Here is a 14,021-nt window from a genome sequence, read left to right as displayed (position 1 = left end):
AGTTAGGTTAGTTAGGTTAATTAGTTTGTAGGTTAGTTAGGTTAGTTTTGTTAACCAGATCTAGTTTTAGTTTTACTAATTTCTACTCCTAGAAAACAACCGTGTAAATGATTAGGATTAGGATTAGGATGCATATGCATCCCTTTTCTTTTGTTTCTTGAAAATCGGAAAAGAAAAAGAAAAGGCAGGTTTATTCATCATTTTCAATTAGTTGGCTAATGGTTTCTAGAATTATTTGACCATGGGCATGGACAGGTAGCAACTAGGAAAGGTAGAATTTTTGCATAAAGGGTTTTTGATGGATTTGACCAATATTTTGAACATGAACGTGTGTTGAAACTCCTATATATAGACAATATATATCCAATGAGCATCCATAAATTTTCCCAAATATTTTTGAAACACTAAAATATTTTTAACCTATTAAAGACCATTTCTGGCCTTAAGAAAAAGCCTTTAATTAGTTAGTTAGTTATTTTTTAGGTTAATTACTTAGTTAGTTAATTTTTTTAGGTGTTGTTTTCACCCACCAAATTTTTCATTATGTTGTACTAATTTCGTTTACTCTTTGTCATTGTAGGTGTTGACAGATGGTGGGCGCGGGTCGAGAGTGCCCCGAGCCTCCTTCCTCGGCGCGTGCTAGGAGGGGTGGCTATATTGCACCCCAGCAGCTTCGAAGAGCGCTCTTAGACAGCATGACGACACCGGCGAGTGCTTCTACTTCGTCCGGGAGAGGTTGGGGGAAGACGAAGAGGGGTGGATCTAGAGGTGGACGTGGCGGCGGGAGAGGTAGGAAGCCTGTTGTGCCTTCCTTGCCGCCACCTCCAGCTGTTTCTCCAGACCACCGGAGTGCTCCGTCTCAAGTGGACCTGTCAGACTTGGACCCGTCTCGGACTCCGGTCCACGAGCCTCGGGCTGACGAGCCTCGGGCCCCAGAGTCTTCGTCCCAGGAGACTCAGGCCCCGGAGTCTTTGTCCCACGAGACTTCGGCCCCGGAGTCTTCGTCCCACATGACTCTGGAGACTAGTGCCCATGTTGATGGCAAGGAGACCTGGTCTGATGATAGTTTTAGCGAGGGCGAGCTGGTTGAGTAGGGCAAGAAGGTCTACCAGCATGGTGGTACAAAGCTCCCGGTCGTGCTGGCAACCCGCGATCAGAGGTGGTTGATTGAGCCTAATGGGGAGAAGTAAGTGCATTTACTCTTTTTTAACCTTTGTCCTTCATGTATCTTCAAATTAATATCTAATGTGTTGGCCTTGTCATACTACAGGGGTTGGATATACATGTCTACAGGACCAACCAGGTCCTTGGTGTGCTTTGCCAGCACCACTTCCCGGGGTGGGTCACGTTGCCCGGTGAGGGTCAGGTTCCATAGCTAGCACTGAGCTAGGAGCTGTACGTGGCTGCCTGAGCCCCGCTGGAGGAGAGGGTCGACGGTGTCTTGTGCGAGATGGTGGCCGACATTGTGAGGCAGCGGTTTTGGGTAATTTCTCCTTTATAGAATTAAAAATCAACATTACCTAGTGATTGTACTAATCAGTGTTGTCTTGTTCGATTGCAGACCTTCTACAAGTGTTCTGATGAACACGAGGCGGAGGCGGCTAGGGTTCTCGAAGCCGAGTGCACGCGCCTACTTCAGAACTTACAGCGTGAGGCTAGGGTGCAGGCTGTTCGAGACTACTACACCTCGACTAACATTAGGAGGTCCAAGAAGAAGTGTCGTGGCAAGTATATGAGTAAGGAGAAGTACATGAAGGTAATTACCTATTCTTAAGGCCTTGTACTTAGTTTCCTTGATTTCTTTCATATGCGTAGCGCTGAAATTTCTCTTTACCAAACTTAGGTGCCCCCGAGATGGTGTGCGGATAGGATGGACTGTTGAGAGGCGTTGGTGGATGAGTGGTGCTCTCCCCAATGCCTAGCCGAACACAACAAGGCTAGGGATAAGCGTGCCCAAATGCGAGGTGTGCCACACCATCAAGGGAGCTCCAACCTATTTGAGTACGAGGACCACTGGGTATGTGGTTTGAGCCCTTAACGATTCATGCAATTTCATTCTCCAAGCTAGCTTGAGCCCTTAACTAATATGTTGTTCCTCTATTTTAGGTGAAACACAACAAGAAGGACGTGCCACCGATGTACAACCTTTATGCCATGGACCATACTGCCTCGTTCAAGAAGGCCAAGGCATTCTCTGAGGACGACCTCGATCATCTACAGAGCTTCACCAACATCTCCTCCCACAACAAGCTCATGAGGTACAGAGACTTTGGGAGTGCGACAAAAGGGGATGACTTCAACCCGATCCAGAGTCCTTTTGATCCAGAGCTCGTGATGCTATCTGGTGAGGGGAGGAAACATGGCTCGGTAGCCGTTGGGGATGGGCTGATACGTACTACTAGAAGTCACCCGGAGATCAAGAAGTACCATGCGAGGTCTCTTCCTGATATACCGCCTCGACCATGGCCAGTGGAGCTCTCCATCGAGGCTAGGGCCCAGGAGCTTCTGGCGGAGGCAAACAGGCAGGCTAAGCAAAGGGAGATCAAACTGGAGGAGAGGACGACTAGTCTGTTGGAGGCGGAGAGGAACCGGAACGACGCGTCTCACCGGGCCCTATACGAGCTCCTCGTGGTAAGTTTCTCCTGCATATTAGCCAAATCATGCTCGTAATGTTTGTTTCATTACTAAGTAATATGACTGACTCATGAAAACAAAATGTGCAGTCAGTGTGCGAGAAAAACGGTCAGACCCCTCCGCCAATGCCCCAGATTGCTATAGCGGACACAGTGAGTTTCATTTGAATGTCCATTAGTTACTAGTATTCACATTTCAGTTGCATCATGCTAACGAGACATTGCAAATGATCTTTGGTGCAGCATGCCTCCCTGCATGCATCGACCGATCCTTCTCCGTCTCGCACTGGCGCAAACCAGACCCCGACCGATCCTTCTCCGTCTCGCACTGGCGCAAACCCGACCGGTCCTTCACCCCGTGATGCCTGTAAGTTTTCTCTAGCGTTTTGCTTACAAAATGCATAAAGACCTAGACTTAGCTCCTAAATGATCTATACTTAGCTTTGTTTCCTCCGAAATGACCTAAGTAAGCTCTAATATGCTTACTTACCTAAGTTTGCTTAATAATGACATACACTTAGCTTACATATGTAAAAATGGCATAATTAGCTTACTTAGGTTTAAAAAAATGGCATAGTTAGCTTATTTTCCTCGAAAATGACATAATAAGCCTAATTAGCTCCAAAATGATCAACTTTACCTAAGTTAGCTCCAAAATGACCTAAGTTAGCTCTAAAATGCTAAATTAGCTCTAATATGCTTAGTTACCTGGGTAAGCTCAATAAAGACCTATAATTAGCTTACTTATGTCCAAATTGGCATAATATGCTTAGTTAACTCAAAAATGGCATAATAAGCTAGGTTAGCTCCAAAATGACCAAAGTTTACCTAGGTTAGCTCCAATATGATCCATTTTACCTAGCTTAGCTCTAAAATGACCTACACACTTAGCATTTTTTACCTAGCTTAGCTAAAAAAGGCATTTTTTCTACCTTAGTTAGAAGAAGAAGAAGATAAAGAAGAGGAGAGGAGACTAAGAAAGAGTAGATAAATTCTAGTTCTTCTTCTTCTTTTTCTAGCTAGCCTTCTTCTTCTAACTTTCTTCTTTCCCAATTTGCAGATTTGCTTTAGATGAGGAGCTTGCTTTCATGGAGTCTACTCTTTTTGTTTTGATTTTGTATGATGAACTTTGTTGGAGCAAAATTCTTATTTGATATGTAATGTTGGAAACTTGTTGGATATGTGTTGTTACAAACTTGTTGGATATGTTGTCGGATGTGTTGGAAACTTGTTGGATATTGATACGTCTCCAATGCATCTATAATTTTTGATTGCTCCATGCTATATTATCTACTGTTTTGAATGTTCATGGGCTTTATTATACACTTTTATATCATTTTCGGGACTAACCTATTAACCCAGAGCCCAGTGCCAGTTTCTGTTTTTACCCTGTTTTAGGGTTTCGAAGAAGAGGAAAATCAAACGGAGTCCAATTGACCTGAAACTTCACGGAACTCATTTTTGGAAGGAAAGAAGCCCAGAAGACTTGGAGTGCACGTCGGGGGACCTACGAGGAGGCCACGAGGCAGGGGGCGCGCCCTCCACCCTCATGGGCCCCTCGTGGCCCCCTTGACGTACTTCTTCCGCCTATATATCTCCATATACCCTAAAACTTCCGAGGAAGACAATAGATCGGGAGTTCCGCCGCCAGAAGCCTCCGTAGCCACCGAAAGCCAATCTAGACCCATTCCGGCACCCTGCCGGAGGGGGCAATCCCTCTCCGGTGGCCATCTTCATCATCTCGGTGCTCTCCATGACGAGGAGGGAGTAGTTCTCCCTCGGGGATGAGGGTATGTACCAGTAGCATGTGTTTGATCTCTCTCTCTCTCTCTCGTGTTCTTGATTTGGCACGATCTTGATGTATCGCGAGCTTTACTATTATAGTTGGATCTTATGTTTCTCCTCCCCCTCTACTCTCTTGTAATGAATCTAGTTTCCCCTTTGAAGTTATCTTATCGGATTGAGTCTTTAAAGATTTGAGAACACTTGATGTATGTCTTGCCGTGCGTATCTGTGGTGACAATGGGATACCACGTGATTCACTTGATGTATGTTTTGGTGATCAACTTGCGGGTTCCGCCCATGAACCTATGCATAGGGGTTGGCACACGTTTTCGTCGTGATTCTCCGGTAGAAACTTTGGGGCACTCTTTGAGGTCCTATGTGTTGGTTGAATAGATGAATCTGAGATTGTGTGATGCATATCGTATAATCATACCCACGGATACTTGAGGTGACATTGGAGTATCTAGGTGACATTAGGGTTTTGGTTGATTTGTGTCTTAATGTGTTATTCTAGTACGAACGCTAGGGCTGTTTGTGACACTTATAGGAATAGCCCAACGGATTGATTGGAAAGAATAACTTTGAGGTGGTTTCCTACCCTACCATAATCTCTTCATTCGTTCTCCGCTATTAGTGACTTTGGAGTGACTCTTCGTTGCATGTTGAGGGATAGTTATGTGATCCAATTATCTTAGTATTGTTGAGGGAACTTACACTAGTGAAAGTATGAACCCTAGGCCTTCTTTCAACGCATTGCAATACCGTTTACGCTCACTTTTATTATTAGTTACCTTGCTGTTTTTATATTTTCAGATTACAAATACCTTTATCTACCATCCATATACCACTTGTATCACCATCTCTTCGCCGAACTAATGCACCTATACAATTTACCATTGTATTGGGTGTGTTGGGGACACAAGAGACTCTTTGTTATTTGGTTGCAGGGTTGCTTGAGAGAGACCATCTTCATCCTACGCCTCCTACGGATTGATAAACCTTAGGTCATCCACTTGAGGGAAATTTGCTACTGTCCTACAAACCTCTGCACTTGGAGGCCCAACAACGTCTACAAGAAGAAGGTTGTGTAGTAGACATCAGATATGCTTGTCTATATATATCTTCAAATGTTTATGTATGTATATATATATGTGAAATTCTGTGAAATTGAATGAATTTAAGAAAAAACAAAAAAATAGGGGCTATACAGGCTCCTTGCCGTCTGCTAGCAGACGACAAAGAGCTTTGCCATCAGCTAGCAGACGGCAAAGCTACCACGTGGCAGCTACCTGTGCAACCTGGGGCACTGGCTGGCCTATTTGGTTACTTTGCCATTTGTTGACAGACGGCAAAGACCGTTGGACCTTTCCCGTCTGGCAGCGTACGGCATAGAATGCCACGTGGTAGCACCTGGGGGCTGGCCTATTTGGTTACTTTGTCGTCCGCTGGCAGACGACAAAGATACAATGGTCTTTGTCGTCTGCCAACGGACGGCAAAGCACGTCGTTAACCCCCTAACGGACCTAACCTGTCGCGTGCGTCGTCCAGGCTATTTGTCGTCTGCTAGCGGATGACAAAGACTGTTTCATCTTTGTCGTCCGCCAGCAAACGGCAAAGAGCCCTTCGCCGTAGCCTATTCAGCCGGACCTATTGCCGTCTGCTGGCGGGCGGCAAAGGCATTTGCCGTCTGCCAGTCATGCCTTTGCCGTCAGCCATGGCAGATGGCAAAGTGCCCGATTCCTGTAGTGCCACCTCCTCCTCCACCCACCAGGGCGCGCCGGGCACCCCTTGGCGCGCCCAGGTGTCTTGTGGGCTCCCCTTAAGTCGGTTGGGGCTCTTCTTCCGGTGCAAGAAATATAAATTTTGGAAAAGATCATGTAAAAATTTCAACACAATCGAAGTTAGGATCTCCAGGAATTTAAGAATTAGTGAAGGGACAGAAAATAGGAACGTGAAATTAAGGAGAATAGAGGGATAGATCCAATCTTGGAGGGGCTCTCGCCCCTCTGCCGCCATGGAGGCATTGGACTAGAGGGGGACCCTCCTCCCATCTAGGGGGGAGGTCAAGGAAGAAGAAGAAGGGGGGCTCTCTCCCCCTTGATGACACACAATTATAGGGGATCAATCGTAGTCCTTTCGATAAGTAAGAGTGTCGAACCCAACGAGTGTCGGCGTTCTAGGAACGGGGGTCCCCAGACTTGCCTTCCTGCGGCCTGTGGCGTGGCTCAAGCGGGGGCCCAGCGCAGCCCATCTTCATCAGCTCAAGCTCAAGACCCTCGCGAGGGGCCAAGCCTCGTGGGGCGGACGACAGGAAGCTTCCTCAGAGCCAGCCTCATCAGGCAGGCTCGCGAGGAGGCGGAGAGATCAAGGCAGGGGTACCTCGCGAGGAACCCGTGACGCAAGCCATGACGATCGAGACCAGGCGGGCGCCAGGCGGGCGCCGGCCTGCGCAGTGTCCTTGTTTCCCCTTTGGTGCAAAGGGGGCAAGCACAGGCCAAGGCATTAGGCAAAGGTTACCATTCCGGTGCAACAAGACCAAGACCAGCCGAACGGCAGGACGGAGGTCACCGTGGAGCCTAGGACGGCGTCATCACCAGTGCTTTTGGAAGCCGAAGACCACCTTTGGTCAGGATAACTTGTACTAGATGTTCCCCTTCAAAATGGCCAATTGTTGGCGCCCTTCCCGCTCATTATTTGGGGAGAGGCCCAGGGCCTCTATAAATAGAGCTAGCCACCACACAAGGAGGGGACGACGGCTGGAAATCTGGTAGAACCATAGCAAAGAGAGGGGAAGAGGCGACTGAACTCACCCTAGCAGTTCATCGCACCAGCTCAAGAACACCTCTCGCGAGGCTGTTCTTCCCTTGTACTGTCCATCATCAGCCCCAGAGGCAATCCACCACACCACACACTAGAGTAGGGTATTACACCACAACGATGGCCCGAACCAGTATAAACATCGTGTCCCTTGTGTTGTTCATCATTTTCATCTTAGTTCGCACGAGAGGATTGGACGTAGATCGGTAGGGGAGAGATCTCCGCGTGCACCCCAGTGTTCGAACCTCAAGGGTCTGCCGGAACCCGAAACCCGACATTTGGCGCGCCAGGTAGGGGTGTGCCGGAGTCCTTCTTCCTCTGCGTCGTGTTCCGCCGCTTCTCCACCCAGATGTCAAGCAACCCGGCTGCCAACACCAACCGCTGGGCGGCGTGGCCCGCCCACACCATGTCGCCGTCTCAGGGCAACCTCAACCTTGCGCCTCAGACAGCTCGCGCTCTGAAGGGTGCTGCGGGGCGCAGGCGACGCGGCCAGACGCCGCTTGCCCTCACGCCACGGCAGGTGCGGGCCGCAGCAAGGGCCTCGAACCACGGCAGAATAACTTTGAGGTGGTTTCCTACCCTACCATAATATCTTCGTTTGTTCTCCACTATTAGTGACTTTGGATTGACTCTTTGTTGCATGTTGAGGGATAGTTATGTGATCCAATTATGTTAGTATTGTTGAGGGAACTTACACTGGCGAAAGTATGAACCCTAGGCCTTGTTTCAACGCATTGCAATACCATTTAAGCTCACTTTTATAATTAGTTACCTTGCTATTTTTATATTTTCAGGTTACAAATACCTTTATCTACCATCCATATACCACTTGTATCACCATCTCTTCGCCGAACTAGTGCACCTATACAATTTAACATTGTATTGGGTGTGTTGGGGACACAAGAGACTCTTTGTTATTTGGTTGCAGGGTTGCTTGAGAGAGACCATCTTCATCCTACGCCTCCTACGGATTGATAAACCTTAGGTCATCCACTTGAGGGAAATTTGCTACTGTCCTACAAACCTCTGCACTTGGAGGCCCAACAACGTCTACAAGAAGAAGGTTGTGTAGTAGACATCAAGCTCTTTTCTGGCGCCGTTGCCGGGGAGGTTAGCGCTTGAAGGTATATCTTTAGATCTTGCAATCGAGTCTTTTAGTTTCTTGTTTTATCACTAGTTTAGTTTATAAAAGAAAACTATAAAAAATGGAATTGAGTTTGTCTCATATGCTTCACCTTTTTAATATCTTTCGTGAGTATGATGGAAAGGATAATTGTGCTCAAGTGCTAGAAGAAGAAATCTATAAAATGTTTGGCACTAAATATTTGAATGATGAGCATGATTGCAATGTTGTTAGTACGAATTCTTTGAATATCCATGATACTAATGATGATTGCACTAGTTATGATGAAAATGTCTCCTATAAACATGTCAATTTTTGTGGAGTGCATTGGGTTTGTAAGTACACACCAAATAGGGAAGATAGATATTGCAAGAGGCATAATAAGTACTTAGAAACTGAATTGATGCAAGAAAGTCTTGATGATTGTGCTGAAAAATTCAATATTTTTCGCGCCCCTTGTGAACTTTGCAATGAACATGGTCATTTAAATCTCCAATGCAAATTGTTTCATGACCGAATCGTATCCAAAAATTATGATAATTTGATTACCCTTGAGCATCATAAAGAGCTTAGTCTTCTTTTGGGGTATGAGGAAATGAAACGTATAACTGAGCATATTACAAAGTTTAATCTTGATAGAGTTCTTGATTTTGATCTAGAGAAAATTTATATGTATTGTGCGGTGAATTGTATTGAAAATCCTTATATTGCCAATTACATAAAGAAAAAAAAGCAAATAGAAGATGAAGAGAATACTAATGAAAGGGAAGAGACTTCCCAATATCCTTCTATTATTTCTTATGATGAATCAGGTAATGAGGAGCCTCCTATTCAACCAATCTCATTAATAAGGAGCTCCAAAAAGAGGATTGAACCCACACATGATGTGGTGAAGAAGAAGAAAAGCAAAAGGAAGAGAGGTAAAAAGATATCTCTCCAAAATAATGCTACTCCTATTACTACTATGCCTCATGAAAATATAATTGTGGAAGATAATGATACTTCCTATGATCTTGAAAATCTTTCTGGCACTTGCTTGGAAGAATATGATAATTGCTATTCTATTGGTGCTATCCATACTATTAATGATGAGAGTGATTATGCTTATGATATGAAAAGTCCCAAGCTTGGGGGTGCTATGTTTGATGAAGATAATGTTTTTGACAATATATTTGCTGCAATTAATGTTTGTCCCAAGCTTGGGGATGTTACGTTTAATGAAGATGATATTTTTTAGTCTCCCAAGTTTTGATATGCAAATTTATAATGATGATAGCATGCCTACTACTTATGATGATTATTGTGATGATACTTATGCTATAAAAAGTAGTGATTATATTTATAAAACTTTTCATGATTATGGTTACCCCTTTTCTGAACATTACTCTTTTAATGTGGAAACAATTTATAGTATCCGAGTTTCTTATGATACTCCCACTATTCCGAATGAGAAGAATTTTGATTATGTGGAGAGTAATAAAAATTCTATGCTTATGCATCATGAACGTAATGCCTTATGTGATAGATATATTTTTGAATTCATTCATGATGCTACTGAAAATTATTATGAGGGAGGAATATATGCTTGTAGGAATTGCAATAATATCAAGTTTCCTCTCTATGTGCTTAAAATTTTGAAGTTATGCTTGTTCTACCTTCCTATGAAAGTTGATTCTTGTTCCCATAAGTTGTTTGCTCACAAAATCCCTATGCATAGGAAGTATGTTAGACTTAAATTTGCTACTCATATTCTTCATGATGCTCTCTTTATGTTACAATTCTTATCCTTTATGAGAGCATCATTGAAATCATCGTGCCTAGCTAGGGGCGTTAAACAATAGCGCTTGTTGGGAGGCAACCCAATTTTACTTTTGTCCCTCACTTTTTGCTCCTGTTTAGTAATAAATAATTCATCTAGCCTCTGTTTAGATGTGGTTTTATGTGTTTAATTAGTGTTTGTGCCAAGTAGAACCGTTGGGAAGACTTGGGGAAAGTCTTGTTGATCATGCTGTAAAGAACAGAAACTTTAGCGCTCACGAGAATTGCTGCCATTTTTATTTGGAGAGTGTTATTTAGTTAATTATTTTTGCATATGATTAATAGATAAATTCCTCACTCCCATAAAAATAATTTAGAATTTTTGAGGTTCCAGATCTTGCGCTAGCTACAGATTACTACAGACTGTTCTGTTTTTAACAGATTCTGTTTTTCGTGTGTTGTTTGCTTATTTTGATGAATCTATGGCTAGTAAAATAGTTTATAAACCATAGAGAAGTTGGAATACAGTAGGTATAACACTCATATAAATAAAGAATGAGTTCATTACAGTACATTGAAGTGGTCTTTTGTTTTCTTTCGCTAACGGAGCTCACGAGTTTTTCTACTTTAAGTTTTGTGTTGTGAAGTTTTCAAGTTTTGGGTAAAGATTTGATGGATTATGGAACAAGGAGTGGCAAGAGCCTAATATTGGGGATTCCCAAGGCACCCCAAGGTAATATTCAAGGATAGCCAAGAGCCTAATCTTGGGGATGCCCCGGAAGGCATCCCCTCTTTCGTCTTCGTTCATCGGTAACTTTACTTGGAGCTATATTTTTATTTACCACATGATATGTGTTTTGCTTGGAGCGTCAATTTATTTTGTTAGTATTTGCTTGATGTTATTTAGAACAATGTTTTGCATCTTTTATTTCAATAAAAGTGGCATTGATAGCCTTTGCTATGCCTATTTTAGAAGTCCACATGTTGCTGTTTGAAAACAGAAAGTTTACCGCTGTTGCAATAATTCCCTAGAAAATTCATAATGTGATAAAATGTTGAAACCTTTTGAATATTAAGCTCTGATAAATTTACTACAGTGGGAATTTTCTTTCATAATTTTTGGATCTAGGGAAGTATGGATGTTGCTGCATTCTTTACAAACTGTCATGTTTAGGCAGATTGCTGTTATGTTTGCATTGTTTGCATATGTTGGCTTCTTTAATGATTCTATTTGAGGATAGGACTATTAAATATGCAGAGACATTTAGTATGCAATGTTGAATAATAATTCTAGTGATTTGCTATAGTAGAGTATGATAAGGTTTTTGCAATGGTTTATACTAACTTATCTCACGAGTCCTTGTTGAGTTTTGTGTGGATGAAGCTTTTGAGATTTAGGGAGACCGTGATATGAGAGGAATTAAGGAGACACAAAAGCTCAAGCTTGGGGATGCCCAAGGCATCCCAAGGTAATATTTCAAGAAGTCTCAAGCATCTAAGCTTGGGGATACCCCGGTTGGCATCCCACCTCTCTTCTTCAACAACTATCGGTTAGTATCGGTTGATCCCAAGTTTTTGCTTCTTCACATGATGTTTGTCATTCTTAGAGTGTCGTTTTATTTTGCTTTGCTTGATATTTGAATAAAATACCAAGATCTGAAATTATTAAATGTTAGAGAGTCTTCACATAGTTTCATAATTATTCGACTACTCATTGATCTTCACTTACATCTTTCGGAGTAGTTTGTCATTTGCTCTAGTGCTTCACTTATATCCTTTTAGAGCATGGTGGTAGTTTTATTTTGAAGAAATAGATGAACTCTCGTGCTTCACTTAGATTATTTTTAGAGTCTTAAATAGCATGGTAATTTGCTTAAAATCCTAATATGCTAGGTATTCAAGAATAATAAAACTTTCATATAGAGTATTGAATACTAAGAGAAGTTTGATGCTTGATGATTGTTTTGAGATATGGAGGTAATAATATCAAAGTCATGCTAGTTGAGTAGTTGTGAAATTGAGAAATGCTTGTGTTGAAGTTTGCAAGTCCGTAGCATGCACGTATGGTGAACGTTGTGTAACAAATTTGAAACATGAGGTGTTATTTGATTGTCTTCCTTATGAGTGGCGGTCGGGGACGAGCGATGGTCTTTCCCTACCAATCTATCCCCCTAGGAGCATGCGCGTAGTGCCGAGGTTTTTGATGACTTCTAGATTTTTGCAATAAGTATGTGAGTTCTTTATGACTAATGTTGAGTCCATGGATTATACGCACTCTCACCCTTCCATCCTTGCTAGCCTCTTCGGTATCCTGCATTGCCCTTTCTCACATTGAGAGTTGGCGCAAACTTCGCCGGTGCATCCAAACCCCGTGATATGATACGCACTTTCACACATAAACCTCCTTATATGTTCCTCAAAACAGCCACCATACCTACCTATTATGGCATTTCCATAGCCATTCCGAGATATATTGCCATGCAACTTTCCACCACTCCGTTTATTATGACACGCATCATCATTGTCATATTGCTTAGCATGATCATGTAGTTGACATAGTATTTGTGGCAAAGCCACCGTTCATAATTCTTTCATACATGTCACTCATTAGTCATTGCACATCCCGGTACACCGCCGGAGGCATTCATATAGAGTCATATTTGTTCTAGTATTGAGTTGTAATCATTGAGTTGTAAATAAATAGAAGTGTGATGATCATCATTTTATAGAGCATTGTCCCAAGTGAGGAATATAAAAAGGCCATAAAAAGAGAAGGCCCAAAAAAAGAGAAAGGCCATAAAAAAGGCCCAAAAAGTGAGAGAAAAAGAGAGAAGGGACAATGTTACTATCCTTTTACCACACTTGTGCTTCAAAGTAGCACCATGATCTTCATAGTAGAGAGTCTCTTGTTTTGTCACTTTCATATAGTAGTGGGAAATTTTCATTATAGAACTTGGCTTGTATATTCCAACAATGGGCCTCCTCAAGTGCCCTAGGTCTTCATGAGCAAGCAAGTTGGATGCGCACCCACTTAGTTTCTTTTGTTGAGCTTTCATGCATTTATAGATCTAGTGCATCCGTTGCATGGCAATCCCTACTCCTTGCATTAACATCAATCGGTGGGCATCCCCATAGCCCATTGATTAGCCTTGTTGATGTGAGACTTTCTCCTTTTTGTCTTCTCCACATAACCCCCCTCATTATATTCTATTCCACCCATAGTGCTATATCCATGGCTCGCGCTCATGTATTGCGTGAAAGTTTATAGGTTTGAGATTACTAAAGTATGAAACAATTGCTTGGCTTGTCATCGGGGTTGTGCATGATGAGAGCATTCTTGTGTGACAAAAATGAAACATGACTAAACTATATAATTTTGTAGGGATGAACTTTCTTTGGCCATGTTATTTTCAGAAGACATAATTGCTTAGTTAGTATGCTTGAAGTATTCTCATTTTTATGTCAATATGAACTTTTGTCTTGAATCTTTCAGATCTGAATATTCATGCCACAATTAAGAAGAATTACATTGAAATTATGCCAAGTAGCACTCCTCATCAAAAATTCAGTTTTTATCATTTACCTACTCGAGGACGAGCAGGAATTAAGCTTGGGGATGTTGATACGTCTCCAACGTATCTATAATTTTTGATTGCTCCATGCTATATTATCTACTATTTTGAATGTTTATGGGCTTTATTATACACTTTTATATCATTTTTGGGACTAACCTATTAACCCAGAGCCCAGTGCCAGTTTCTGTTTTTACCCTGTTTTAGGGTTTCGAAGAAGAGGAAAATCAAACGGAGCCCAATTGACCTGAAACTTCACGGAACTCATTTTTGGAAGGAAAGAAGCCCAGAAGACATGGAGTGCACATCGGGGGACCTACAAGGAGGCCACGA

The sequence above is a fragment of the Triticum urartu genome, chromosome 2A, assembly GCF_056163025.1.
Source record: "Triticum urartu cultivar PI428250 chromosome 2A, HENAU_Tu73, whole genome shotgun sequence".
In the NCBI taxonomy this organism is placed as follows: Eukaryota; Viridiplantae; Streptophyta; class Magnoliopsida; order Poales; family Poaceae; genus Triticum; species Triticum urartu.
The sequence above is the reverse complement of the archived record's forward strand: the minus strand, read 5'-3'. Positions refer to the sequence as shown.